General features: G+C 52.6%; 1 protein-coding gene across 1 annotated transcript in view; it reads right to left on the minus strand.

The window, feature by feature from the left end:
* The window catches only part of Arhgef17 (Rho guanine nucleotide exchange factor 17), a 58758-nt gene that overhangs the window by 21019 nt on the left and 23402 nt on the right, over nt 1-14337 (minus strand). The window lies entirely within an intron of this gene.

The raw sequence follows: 14337 nt of genomic DNA on the forward strand, positions 1-14337 counted from the left end.
CCAGTTATTTTGCTGCAGCTGGACTGTGGCATCTAGGCTCCCACCCACTCCAGCTACCAACTCCAAAAACCCCACTTTCTGGCTTAGTGCTCTGGGGACATGTCCCACCTAGCTGGGCTTCACAACTTCTCCTGGAGTTGACTCAGTCCCCCCTGATACACACCCCCCAACCCCCCTGCTATAGATAAAGACACTGTGGAACAGAGAGGTAAAGCTGGTGCCAGAGGTCACAGAGCTGGGTGGTGTCAGGGTTCAGTCACTGTCAGACAAAGCTGGATCTCAACTCTCTTAAGAGTTTACCGAGGGCTGGGGATGTGGCTCAAGTGGTAGCGCGCTCGCCTGGCATGCGTGCGGCCCGGGTTCGATCCTCAGCACCACATACAAACAAAGATGTTGTGTCCGCCGAAAACTAAGAAATAAATATTTTTAAAAATTCTCTCTCTCTCCTCCTCTCTCTCTAAAAAAAAAAAAAAGTTTACTGAGCCCTCTGAGACACTAAGCTGGGCATTTTATGTTGCCTAACACTCCTGATCACCCTGTGAAGTAGATGTCATTATTCTCCCAATTTTAAGAATGGGAAAAGGAGACCCAACCCCCAATGCTTCTATTCTGAAGGTCTGAATTAAAGTCCCCAAGGGGTTGTTCAGTCCCTGCATCCATACCCTGAGGGACAGGGTGCCCACCCCTGTCAGGATGAGCCCTGACCTGTGGGAAGGCTTTGCTAGAAGCCACTTGGGAATGTTGCCTCACCCCCACCCTGTGACTGAGCTTATCTGCTGCCTGCTCCACCTGTCCCTAAGCTCCTGGGCCACTTCTCCAGGAAGCTTTTCCAGATGACACCAGCCTCAACACCTTCCCTTTGCTTGTGAGGACTTCACTCTAGGATTCCTCCCTGACCCCTCTGAGTCCCTAGAATGGTCCTGGGGAAGACTCCCGATCTCTGATTTAGTCCCCCACTCCATTTTTCTCCCAAGTCTCAGCTTGGCCTTGCCTGAGACTCCAGTCCTTGAGACCTGCTGATTCAAGTGGATACTCTGCATGTGGTGATGTCAGGGTGGGTGTCCATGTCTGTGGCATCCTTCTATCCCTACCCTAGGGGCCCCTCAGGGTATGACTCAAGAAGCAGGGCTGCCCTGGTCACTGCTCTGCCCAGGGTTCCTGTTGGCCTGGTGAACCTGAGCTCTGGGTCATCTGGCCTGCCTGTCCCACTCTTCACCTCTTGTGGCAAACTCGCCTCAGGTCCTCTCCTTCTGATATAGGGACTCAGAGGCTGTGTTTTACAATGAGACACCCAGAAAAGTGAGCTCTCATGCTAGGAACTTGGTGGTGGAGTCTGAGGGACCCCCCTGAGGGAGGGAGGAGGCTAACTTGCCCCAATCTTGCCAGTCCTGTGTCTTGATGTCCTCACCAGGCCCTGCCTCAGATCTCCCATGTACAACCAGACCAACTATCTTTTGTGCGTCAGAGGCCTTAAAAAAAATCAGAGCAGTCTGCAATCCCAGCTACGGAGGAAGATCGTAAGTTCAGGGGCCAGCCCAGGAAACATACAGACCCTATCTTAAAATAAAAATAAAAAAATAAAAACCCAGGGCAGCTTCCAGTAGGAGGCCCACCTTGGGATGGAATTCACAGCTTCAGGGGCAGAGGGACCTCCCAAGGAAAGGCCCCAAAGTCTGCTCCTGTCTCCTGCCCCCAGTTTCTTGTTCCAACCTTATACAAGTGACATAGGTATTGTCACCTCCATAGCACCAAGGAGTAGAGTCTGAGAGGTGACATGACTTGCCCAAGGTCACACCGCCAGTAATGGCACAAACAAGACCAGAGTCTGTTCAGTCACCTTGAGCTGACTCCTAGGGCCCCAGAACCCCAAGTTCTCGCCTAGACTAATGGCACAGCTTCAGGCCACAGGGTTCCCAGTGCTGCCCTTCCTGGCTTCGTGACCTTGTGGTCACCTAATTGTCCTGTTTCCACACTCTCTTCTATGAAATGGAACTAATAATAATCCTCCATCCTGGCACTGTGAGAACACAGCAATGAGGACAGGCAGTGTCCACGCACGTGGCCTCACTGTTCATTCTCATTCTACCTCAGTGAAACTGAGCAGGGAGCTTCCTGACAGCAGGATGGCCAGGCGGGGCTCTGGGCCCCTCAGCCACCATCCCCTGCCCACGCCTCCTGGCAGGCTGGCCCAACAGGCACAGTGAGGGTCACAGTCAGGGAGGCTTCCTGAGAGGCAGGGCTGGCTCTGGGCCTGACGATCGGGAGGGCTGGGGTAACACAGGGAGGCTGACGCTGCAATGCCACTGTTCCCAGCTTCCTCCCTGCACAAAACACAGTAGGCTGTCACTCAGCTGTCAGGTAAAGGCACCGAAAACAAGGCCAGCTCCTTGTCACTGCATGGAGCACACTTTTGCACGTGCTTAGACACGGGTGGAGTGCATGGGGTGGGGGGGAGACCGGGGAAGCAGGAGACAGACAAGGCAGCTGTCAACCAGATCAGCAGGCCCACCTGTTCTGGGCGGGACAGCCCTGCAAGCCCAGCTTCCCTCCAGAGCCCCTCACCCCTCAGTGGAACCTTCATTATATGGGGCCCTGAAGTGGGGAAAGGGGAGGTGGGGACAAGGGATACAGCATGAAGACAGAGGGGGCCTCTCCTCCTGGTGGGACTGGGGCCATAAAAACCCAAAGGCACCCTGATGTACACAGCATGAAGACAGCTAGATACTCATGCACAGAGAGAAGCCATGAAGGCAAGATACCCTCTCACAGAGACCAAAAATGCAGGAAAGTCACCCAGTTGAGGACCAGGCCCTGCAACCCAGAGACCTGAGGCAGTGGAGAGAGAGACACACACAATACATCACAGCATCAGGATGACAGGACCTCTGACCCCACTGGATCCAGAGTGGACCTGGTCAGGGGAGACATGGCAACAGCCCTGGATGCCTCCCCTTCCCCCACACTGAGCCAGGAATGGGGACACCACCTTTCCTATTGCAACATGGCATCTCCGAGGTCCAGCCAGGAGAGGATGGCAAGGGGAAAGCAAAGCTGCTGCCCACCAGACATGCATATACCTGGGGGTGGGTTGAGGATTAACAGAAGAAGGCTCAGGAGAAGGAGGCTGGAAGACCTTCGGGATCCTGAGCCTGTGGGCCCAGGATACCCCGGCAACAAATCTGCTTCCATGCTGACCCACTTCACAAGCTGAGTGCCATCAGGCCTTGGCCCTTAGCGCCCTGCCAACCACACCACCTGGTAGGACTCCTCACCTTCCATCTCCTTGCCCTCACTGTAGATCATAGGCCCCACACCCAGTGGCCAGACGGGTGGGTGACTGATCTGGCCCTGCGAGCCAATATCTGCCCATAACTCCCCCAATCCCCTCCGCGGAGGCCCAGGTTCCTGGCTGCCCCTCCCCCTCCCCGTACCTGGGCCTCCCCTGGCTCCTCGGCATCAGCACTGCTGCCGCCCGCGGGCTCCCCGGCGGGCTCCCCGGAGGCGGCGGCCGGGCCCAGGTCGCGCATGTCTTCCAGCGCGATGGTGAACTGGGCCAGGGTCTTCACCATCTGCAGCATGCGGCCGGCCCACCGCCCAGGCGGGAGCGCCGGCGCGAGCGGGGGATGGCGCGGAGGCTGGGCCCCCTTCCACCCTCGCTCCTCCGCTGTTCAGCCCCGCCGCGGTGGCGGTGGCGGTGCCGGTGTCAGTTCCAGCGTTAATGTGAGCGCGGCGGCGCCGCCGGCAGTGGCGCTGCGGCCTCCTCCGCGCAGAGAGTGCGCCGGCCAGCCCCGCGCGGCGCCGCTGGGGGAGGGGTCCCCGCCCTCGGCCCCCCTCCCGCCTCGGCCCTCTGCGCGCCGCCCCTTCTCCCACAGCACGCCCAGAGCGTCGGCACCTCGCACCCGCCGCGCCCCCACGCTGCACTGACCGCTCGCAGGCGGTACCCCTCAGAACACAAGTCACTCACGCCTGTGGACAAAGGCGAGCATATGCGGCGACACACACTCTTAGTCCATACTGGTCCCAGTGCGGGCACTCATGGAACCCAGATTTACACCCCCCCCCCCCCACACACACACACACACACACACGGGCACGCACATACCTTCACAGAACAAGCGGATATGCAAGGAAAGCTGCCCTCTGGGCGTGGTCCTTGTGCAGAATGGGTCAGAGATGAGTGTCCTCACATCAACACACAGTTCAGGTGCCATACCGACCTGAACCCTGATACTCAGGGTTTGACCCATTCCTGCACACAGTGGCACTCGCTTCCCTGTTTTCACAACCGTGGCAGACAGCACAGAAATAGGCACCCATGGCAGGCAGAGACAGGCAGGCCTGTGTGCAGCACATACACATCCCTGGAAACTCCACACTGGTTAAAGGCCCAAGGGAGGAGCACTTGAGTGTGGCAGAGGGGGATTACCACTGAAAGGGTAGTGGTACCTACCCCACCCCATCAATTTGGTCTCTGCCCTGTACCTAGCACAGTTCTGAAGAATTCCAGTCCCCTCACCCTCTACCAGTGAACCCCCACTGGGAAGGGACTCTGGCACTTACATCCCTCACCCCTCTACTGGACTGTGCTCCCAGATATCTCCAAGCACAATCATCAGGGCCTGCTTTCTCAAATCCCAATGTCAGGCCAGATCCAATCCCAGACCCCCTCAGGCAGGACTGGGGGTGGGAGGTGGTCAACTCTATTTTCGTGCCAGCTCCCTTACCCCACTGGGAGTGGTTTCTGATGCAGCCTACAGTGGTGTCTCAGCCCTGGCTAACTTCACCTCTCTCCATCTTGGTACACTGGGGGCTCCCACACTCACCAATCTCCCAGGTGTCTCCTCTCCCAAGCCTGCTTTCCCCCGTGCAGTGGGGGCATCCTGACCTCACCACCCAAACCAGGCACATCAGTGCTTGTACCTCAGTGGCAGAGCACTGCCCACTCTCTTGATATGCCACAGCCACTTCTGTTTTGCTTGCTTTTTTGTGGTACTAGGGATTGAACCCAGGGGTACTCTATCATCCCCAGATCTTTTTATTTTTATTTTCATTTTTCACTGAGATACTCCCATTCAGCCCTCAACCAGGCGGATCCACAGTCCATGCCAATCCAAGGCAATTATTCTTCACCTTCTAAAAGGGCCAGCCACAGGCCCGGGTAGTATAGGCCTTCTCAGAGTCCAAAATATCCAACACTGCAATTTTAACTCTCCAAAAAGGCAATCCCCCAAAAGGCCAAGAATGAAAACAGGCACAGAGAATTCCAGGAGAGTAGCAAGATGAAAGCCAGCATCATCCCTACAAGCAGGCAATCCCAGGATAGTTCACACAGCACAGACAAGAGTGGGAGCTGCAGGGGGCTGTGCTGGGGGTCAGAACCTATTACCAAGAGGTGTCAGGAAACTTGTGCTACATAAATGAAAGAGCAATCTGTGACTTCACCTGTCTTCCTGGGTCACCCTAGAGGCCTGGCTCAGAATAATTCAACTCAATTTGTAGAGTGAACAAATGATGGAGTGAAAATGTGCTCTGTGGTACCCTCTTCTGGCCTCTCTACAGCACCGGTCTCAAAGTGCAGCTCCTGGACCAAGGGCTTTGGCATCTCCTGGGAAGGTGCTAGAAATGCACATTGCCCCCACCATGAATCTGAACCACTGGGGTAAGGTCCAGCAATCTGTGCTTTACCAGCCTTTTACAAGATCCTGAGCCTGCCAATCCTAAGGCAGGAGGCCCTTGCCAAGCACCCTCTGCTCCTGAGTGGCAAAATCAAAGGTCCTCTGGGAGGGCCCCAAGCCCCCTTCTGATAGTTTGGAACCAGAAATCCAGAGAGCCCACCTGCTTTTATGGCTTGCAGTCACGCCTGGCAGCACACCAGCTCCTCATCTTCCTCCTCCCAGGGCTGTGCGTGTGTGGGGAGGGTCTGGATTAGCCAGATCAGTTAACTGAATGGGTCTGGAGAGGAGGATGACTGCCCCATGTCCAGGACAAACAACCAGATCTCACAATAACTCCACATGAGCACATACACCTGTGGCATGAGGACCCCACTCTGGCTACTGTGAATACTTAACCCACATTTTGGTCACTTGGGATACTAGTGCTGGACCAATCAGAATACCTTCTTCCTTCTGACCCCTCTTTTTTTTTTTTTTAAGTATAGTGAATTTTTTTTTTTAGAGAGAGAATTTTAATATTTATTATTATTATTATTATTATTATTTTAGTTCTCGCAGATACAACATCTTTGTGTTTTTTTTGAATGTGGTGCTGAGGATTGAACCCGGGCCACACGCATGCCAGGCGAGCCCGCTACCGCTTGAGCCACATCCCCAGCCCCCTTCTGACCCCTCTTAAGCTCTCCAACCCTGGGCCTCAGTTTCCTCTCAGTGGTTGGGAGGACTGCGTAGCTCACGGTTCTTACAATGGCATATCCATTCCCTCGCTAACTCCAGCAGAGATGACTCCATGTTTTCTAGGTTCCAGGAGCTTCCAGACGACCTTAGGGCTTCTCTCATAGGGCTTAATAGAGGGCCATCTCTTCCTGGGGGAAAGCATTCAACGGAGGAGGTAGGGTTTGAACAAGGTCCTGGGGCCAAAAGATCCAGAGGCAAGAGGAAGCCAGAAGCAGAGAACCCTGCCCAGGAAGGGGGCAGGACTTGGTGCCAGAGGCACTGCTGCACTGCTGCCTTATTAAGGATGGCTAATTAGATCCAAGCCTGTTGCCTTGGCAACTGGGGTACTGGCGGGGCAGGAAAATGAAAGGAAGCTAAACGAAGGAACAGCAGCACACAGTGGCTGAGTCAGGGTCTGCAGGGATAACCCCACAATAGCACAGGCTGTCAGAGCCCTTCAGTATGAGGTCAGTTAGGGTGGGGCTGAGGGCGCCCCATGCAGGCATGGTTCTGGCGTCCCTCTGAGCGCTCCTCTGGAGGCTGATTTCAGATTCCCTTTTGGGTGTCTGCAGTTTATAGAATGGATCTGGCTCAGAACAGCTATGCTAAGTGTACAAAGGGTTGGTGAAGGCCTGTAGGCCTCCTCTCCATACCCACACCACAGCAGACATCCCCTCCTCACCAGCACTTCCCTCCAATGCTCCTTAGGCAGGAAAGGCAAAAGACAGAAAGGAGGAAAGGGTCCTGCTCCCTAAGGCCACTCAACTCCAGGAGAGACAGGCTGGGCATTCCAGCTCTGTGGGACCACCCTTCCACCAGCCTGGGGGAACCATGTACCTCACCCCTAACCTGCTGACAACTTCCCCAATCTCCGAGGGATTCTGCTGTGCTTACCTGCCTCCAGTCACACTGCCCACTCTGAGCCCTGCCAAGACCCTGCATCTGGTCACTGGTCACTTGAGGTACTAGTGCTAGACCAATCAGGGGACCAATGATGACAAAAGCTGGACATGGGATGGACGGTAATGGCTGAACAAATGAAAGGATGGAATAAGGATAGATGAATAAATACTACATGGATGGATGAGCAGATGGATGAATCAATGACAGACGAATACATGAAGGGCTGCACAGATACATGGTTCAATGGATGAGCAGCTACTTTAATTTTTATTTTATTCATGTGTTGATTAGTTCAATAACTATTTGTTTAACACCTATTAGGTGCCAAGCACTATGCTGGGGATTTAAAGATAAGAAAAGAGACCTGTGTCCCACTGGACACCACAGTCTAGGTAGGAAGACATGAATTAAGAAAGAAATGTTGAGAGGGCTGGGGGCGTAACTCAGCGGTGGAGTGCTTACCTAGCATGCCCAAGGCCTAGGTTGGATCTTCCCTACCATATAAAATAAATAATATGAAGGTATTGTGTCCAACAACTAAAAAATAAATATTTTTTAAAAATGTATTTCTTTAGTTGTAGATATTTATTTTTTAGTTGTAGTTGGACACAATACCTTCATATTATTTATTTTTATGTGGTGCTGAGGATTGAACCCAGGGCCTCGCGCGTGCTAGGTGAGCGCTCTACTGCTGAGCAACAACTCCAGCCCCCTAAAGAAATATTTTTAAAAATGACAAAAGAGGGCAGATTGTGAAGGAGAAATGCAGTTCTGGAAAGCAAGTCTGTGGGTGGGTGGGGTCTCCAGCCTTTCCCATTTGTCCAGCTTTCTGTAAGTGTTCGTCAAGAGAGTTATTAGACCCCAGAACTGCCCTAATTGGAACATGGCAGGAGCTCTCATCTCAGAACCCTTGCCATCACCAACGGTGTCTGAACAATCTTCAGGGGGCCATGTACCTGCTATTGCTTTGTATGCCCTGGCTCCTTAAACACCATAACAGCCCTACAGTAAGGGCTCTATTATCATTAGGCTCCCATTTTACAAATCAGGAAACTGATGTGTAGAGAAGTCACCTAGCTGGTAAGGGTTAGGACCCAGCTGGCTGCCTCCAGGACCAGGTTCTTAAGCCCACTCCCCTGGGGGATAGCCCATCACCACCTCCCTGACATCTGGCATTCAGCTGAGCATCTCAGCCTCCTTAACCTTGAGAAGATGGTAGCCATTTTCCAGTCTCTTTTGTTCCAAGAGAGTGACATATACAGGCTCTTCTGACTCAAGAAGGCTATAGAGGTAAACAAAATACTGTTCACAGGCAATGCCAGCATCAAGGAGGATCCACTTCCCTGGGAACCCAGCCTTGGCTGATGGCCCAGACAGGCTGTCTGACCCCATCTATGTCCATAAGCTTGGAGTTGGTACTAGATGTTCCTAACCTAATGGGCCATCCATTTTACTGACGGCTGCTGCCTCCTTGGGTCCCCAGGCTCATCAATGAAACGAAAATTCCCAAAGAGGGACTTCTTTGTATTGAGATAAAGAAAACAGTCTCTGGAGTTTATACAGCTCAGGCTCTGGGTATGACCTTGGGCAAAACACCTCATTTGTTGGGGCCTCAGTTCCCATCAGTTCCTGGAGAAACTTATCCTCCCATAAGGAGACATACACAGACATGTGGAGGTGTCACTCATAGTCCCAAGTACATGACAGACCCATGCATGCAGAAGGCCCCTTCCCCTGGTCTCCCCTCATCACGTCCTCTTCCTTACAGACCCTCCCTTCTGAAAGGATAGACCTCTGAAGACTACGCAGAGTTCCCAGGCCTCACAGGCAGCTGGAATGGAAGTGGTCACACAACAGGGCTCCCTGGGAACTGGCTGCTCTGTGTACCCCACAACTCTGGCTTTGAGAATGGGAAGCAGAGGTTCAGGGCCTAAGGTGCCTTAGGACTTTCCTGCTATGGGACCACTGCCCTGCATGCATGGGTCTGTGCATGTACTTGGGACTACGAGTGACACCTCCACATGTCTGTGTATGTCTCTGTCAGTGGTTATCTGTAGATAGGTAGCTGCACAGTGGTCTGAGGGTAGCAGTTCATGTGGTTCTATGGCAGAGGTACAAAGTATAAAAGGGCCACTTCAATAATGATCAAAAATAGCTATTGCTTACTTACCAAGCACTTACTATGTGATAGGCATGGATTAAATATTTCATATCATTTTTATTTTTTCCTCACAATTAGCCCAGTTAGGTGTGGCAGGTGATATTTTTCAAAGATGGCTACCACAATATTGTCTGTCCCACCAGCTCTTCTTACCATATGGTGTTGACACTCTTCCCATACAGTGATAAGATTTAGGTTTCCTCCCCTGAGACTAGATGGATCTTTGAGGCTGCCTAGACCAAGGAGCACAGCAGAAGTGACATTATGGGGCATCCCAAGTTAGGTCACAAAAATGCTGTGTGATCTACCTCCCTGTCCTGGCTTGTGCATTCTGTAAGCCAGGTTGAGAGGAAGCCCAAGCCACATGTAAGAATTCCAGCCAACAACCCAGTAAATGTCCCAGGCAAATGCCAGATTTAAGTGGCAGACTTGTGAGGATGGAGGATGCCTTTGAGAGGATTCCAGCCCAGCACTACCTGACCAAGGTGCATGACAGTCTCCCAGTGAGAACTGAGGCTCAGAAAGGAGGCGCCAGAGTCATGTGTAGACAGTAGGTGGCAGAGCTGGGATATGAACCTAGGATCTTTAAGGTGCGGGTAATAGAAATGGTACAGCAAATGATTTCTGCATAGACCCAGATTACATCTATTGGCACAGAGGGGTCTAGCTGGAACCTCAGCATCAGCAGCACTAGAAAGCATCACCACCTCTTTTAGAAACCATCCCTGATGGCTGAAAGGAGGACTAAGGGGGCAGTTTTCACCCTTTCTGCTGGAGCTCAGACCCAGCTCAGGCAGCCAAATCAGGCTGGCCCACCTATCAGCCCAGAAGAAACACCTTCTGCGCCTCCAGGAATGAAGTGTCAATTCCCCATTATATCCTTGCTGGGGACTTGACTTACTCCTATAGCTGGTCAATTCCTATAGCTGGTCAATGTTTAGAGAGGTGCTATTTTCCAAGTATTCTTTCACTGAGTCCTCACACCAATCCTCTGAGTGTGTTTTGTCATTACCATTTTACAGATGAGGAAACAAAGGATTTAGAAGTGAAGCAACTTAAACTGAGAGTTGACTCCAAGTAATTGGCATTAGAGAAAGTAAGTGACTCCACCAGCGTCACAGAGCACCTAAATAAGGAGTCAAGCCTCCTCCTCCTCCTCCTTGGCTCCTTAGCCAAGCCTCGAATTGGGAAATGGAGGTTGTATTCTCTTCCCTGGATGGCTGGAAAACAGAAAACAGGAGGAGGGTCTCAATGTCTACCCCTCCACACACAAACCAAGTATAAGATCAAGAAAAGCAGAGACCAGGTCTCAACATACATAGGTGCACAATACATATCCACTGACCACCTTGCTCTGTGACTAGTTAAGTTGCTGTCCCCTCTAAGGTTGTTTTCCCTTCTGTAAACAAATGGGGGAGGAAGGAAGGTTCAGGGGGGTTCTAAATTCCCCACCAGACTCCAGGGAGGGAGGTAAAGTCATGCCCAGGAATTGGGACTGACAGTTTGACCTTTCCCAGATTTCCGGGCAGGATCAAACTTTCTGGAAGTGAGGAAGCTGGGGCTTCAGGAACTGCACTTCTGCCAGACACCGACAGGTGGCAGCAGAGGCCCGCGTGGCCAGGGCTGTGGTGCATGTGTTTTGAATTTAACTCCAGTCCTTTTTTCATGTGGGTTTTCCCCCTTCCTTTCTTCTCTGTCACCCCGCCCTCCTTAATTTCAAGAAGTTACAGCTGGACCTTCTAGGCTGAGAAGGAAAAGTTTCCTAACCTCACAGATAATAGCCGGAAGCAGGAGGTGGGGGGTTGGGAGGTTTGGTTAGACCCCAACAGATGTGAGAAACATCTGAGGAGCTAGTAATCTCTGATTTTAATCATCTTCTCAGCCCAAGAGGCTGGGGCTGCACCCCCACTTTAAAAGCAAAAAAAGAAAAGAAATCCAGATCTTCTGTGTCCAGTGTGAGGGGCCAGATTGTCCTACCCTTGTCAGTCTGTGTGTGTGTGTGTAGGGGGAAGACGGGGACAACTTTGGGGAGCCAATGAAGCCTAGGGTGGGAATTGCTAAATCTGGCAACCCTAATTTAGGGGATCCCAGGAAATGACCCCCCCACCACATTTCTGCCCTCATACTGGTCTGTCCCTATATTCACCTTGGTTCAGAACCTCTGGGTGACAAGGCCTCCAGGAGCCCTCTCCTCCAACCTCTAAAAATTACTTCATTAAAAGGCCTAAGCCTTGCTCAGCAACAAACACCACACATGGAATCAGGATCCATGTGGTATGGGCCTGGCACCACCACCTCTGGCTGAGAATATCCTTCCCTCAGACTCAGTTTCCTCTCCTGAAAAGTGGGAAAACACCTTCTGCTCAGTAGGTGCTCTGGAAAAGAAGGCCCTCTCCCTTGCCTTCATTCAGGCCTAGCATGCAGGGAGGCTGGCGAGGGGTCGTGGGAACGGAAGTTTCCAGCCCCTCCTGTTCCCTCCCTCCCTCAGACCCAGGCACACAGGGTGGGGGAGCTTCATTTGTGTGCATTGTTGGGTGAAATGGGGTGTCCTGCCTCTGGGGCGGAAGATGACTCACTGGGCCCTGAGCCAGGCACCCTGGGAAAGGCCAGGCCAGCCTCAGGCCAGAGCCCCAGGGAGCCGAGTAGCAGGGAGTAGGGGCACATGGCCTGCCTGAGTTGTTGATAAATCCTGGGGGCTCTGGGAGACTGCAGCCAAAAGTGCCCTCATTCCCACTTTCCACACGCCAGAAATTCTTCCCCTCAAGCCACCAAAGGCCCAGGGAAGCTTCAAGTGGAGTGAGCTTCCACCAGCCTGCTTCTCCGCGCTCCCACCCCCTACACAGCCAGGCTGGTCTCTTTGCTGCCCAACACCAGGCTCACCCCCACCTTGGCACCTTTGCAGGCTGTTCCCCTGCCTGGGCTGCCTCCTTGCTCCTGGCCCCATCTGAATCCCATCTGACTTTGATGCTCTGCCTCTTCTAGGAAGCCTCTTGAACCCTCTGCCCTCCCTACCTTAACCTCAGTGACTGTCCCCACCACAGACCAGGGTAGCAGCCAGACACCCTGGGACAGCTCCCTAATCAACATTCTTTTTGACATACTTCAGACCCACAGTGTGTCAGCCTTGCACTCGGCAGGCTGCCTGGAACACAGGGGGACACATGATGAAGTCTGTGAGTTCTAAAAGGGAGGGGGCCTAGAACAGAGCCCAGCCTTAGAAGGTGCTCAGCACACAGTGAATTTGTGGATGAATGAAAGCAAGTGCCAGTAGAATCAAAGTGCCCAGCAAGTCTACCATGTCCATGTTCAACCCTCCCCTAATGGAGAGGCAGAGAAGGGGCCATTCCTTCCCACAGGACACATGGGCACAGAGACCCAGAGAGGAAAGTGTCTCATGACCCCAGGGCAGCAGGCAGTCAGCTGAGCCAGAAATGGGCCTCTGGGGCTCCAGTACAACTTATCCGAGGGAGTCCAACCAGCTGGGATGCACTGTGGCCTCACCTTCCCTATAACAATCCTGTTCCAGGACCCAGGGGATACACCTGAAAAGGAATAAGTTCTATCCTTCAGTCAGTGACTCTAGCCCTGGACCGATGACCCTAATCCAACCCAGAGCCCAGAAAAGTCCCCTTCTATCATATTAAACCAGCCTGGGGTAGTCTCAATGCTCAGGGCCAGTGACCAGGCCCTGCTCAAAGATGTCTCCACCCAGCCTGCTGTCACTGAGCCTGGGCTACACCGGCAGAAGTGGTCTCTGCCTCTGGTTGATCAGTGGGAGCTGGGGGCTTCAAGGCCTTACTGTACTTTATCCATAACTGGTGACCAGCCCTAATTCCTGGACAGTCACTCTTGAGTGTGTGTGCACATGTGAGTGTACACATGCATGCACTGTAGACAACATGTTTCACAGTTCAAGGTCAGCTCAAAACCAAGGTTTCACCCTCCCAAAGGCCGCCCACCACCTCCAGCAAGGCACCTGACAGCTTGACAGCCCCTCCTTTTCTGAGCTTCTGGAGCTGCAGCCCTAAAACCTCAGAGTCCCTGTAGTTTTGCTGTTGTGATTGTTGACAATAAGTGGCCCAGTCACCCAGGATCTTAAAATTCACAACACTTTCAGGACATAATCCCATGAGACCCCCAGAGAAACCAAGGCTCAGTGACAAGTCATAACTTGCTCAGGTTCTCAGGTTCTCAGGAGTAAGCAGTGGAATCCCAGCCCTGCCACTGACTGGCGGGGACTGTCGGGTAAATCACTTAACCTAGCTAAGCCTGAGAACAGAAAGAGAGCAGAAGCCTAAAAATAGTAGCTGCATCTATTGAGGGATTCCTCAGCCTGCTTACTAAGCGCTTTACAGGTGTTTATTTTAACCTCAAAATAAGCTCCTGGGTGGGTCCTATCATTACCCTGCTCTGTGCGGAGGGTAAAGAGGCTGGGAAGGTAAGTACCTTGCTCAAGGTCAAGCCAAAAGAATTCCTGCCCCCAAGAGAACTCAGGTGGAATAGGGGTCAGGATGGCCACATCTAACCACAGTGCCAGGAGGGGGGCTTGCAGTCAGGAGCAACCCTGAGTGTCCAGGCTCCCAGGCTGCCATCATAGGGAGTCTGCCCTTGGCCTCTTCCAACATCCAACCATGGGGAGGGCCAGCAAGTCATGGCACTTACAGGAATCTTCAAAATGCCATGGGGAAGGGTTTAGGTGTAACACGCAATGACAGATCCAAGAAGCATGCTTATTGCACTGAGTGTCATTTAAAAACACCCCCCCACCCCCAGAAAGCCTGGAAGAAAATACACCAGAACATTTAACAATGAACAGGAAATCTGGAATAAGGAATCTAAAGCCAGAGACCACTTTCCATTGATGGCTGGCAGGCCTCCAAG

Source organism: Callospermophilus lateralis, chromosome 2, assembly GCF_048772815.1.
Source record: "Callospermophilus lateralis isolate mCalLat2 chromosome 2, mCalLat2.hap1, whole genome shotgun sequence".
Classification (NCBI taxonomy): domain Eukaryota; kingdom Metazoa; phylum Chordata; class Mammalia; order Rodentia; family Sciuridae; genus Callospermophilus; species Callospermophilus lateralis.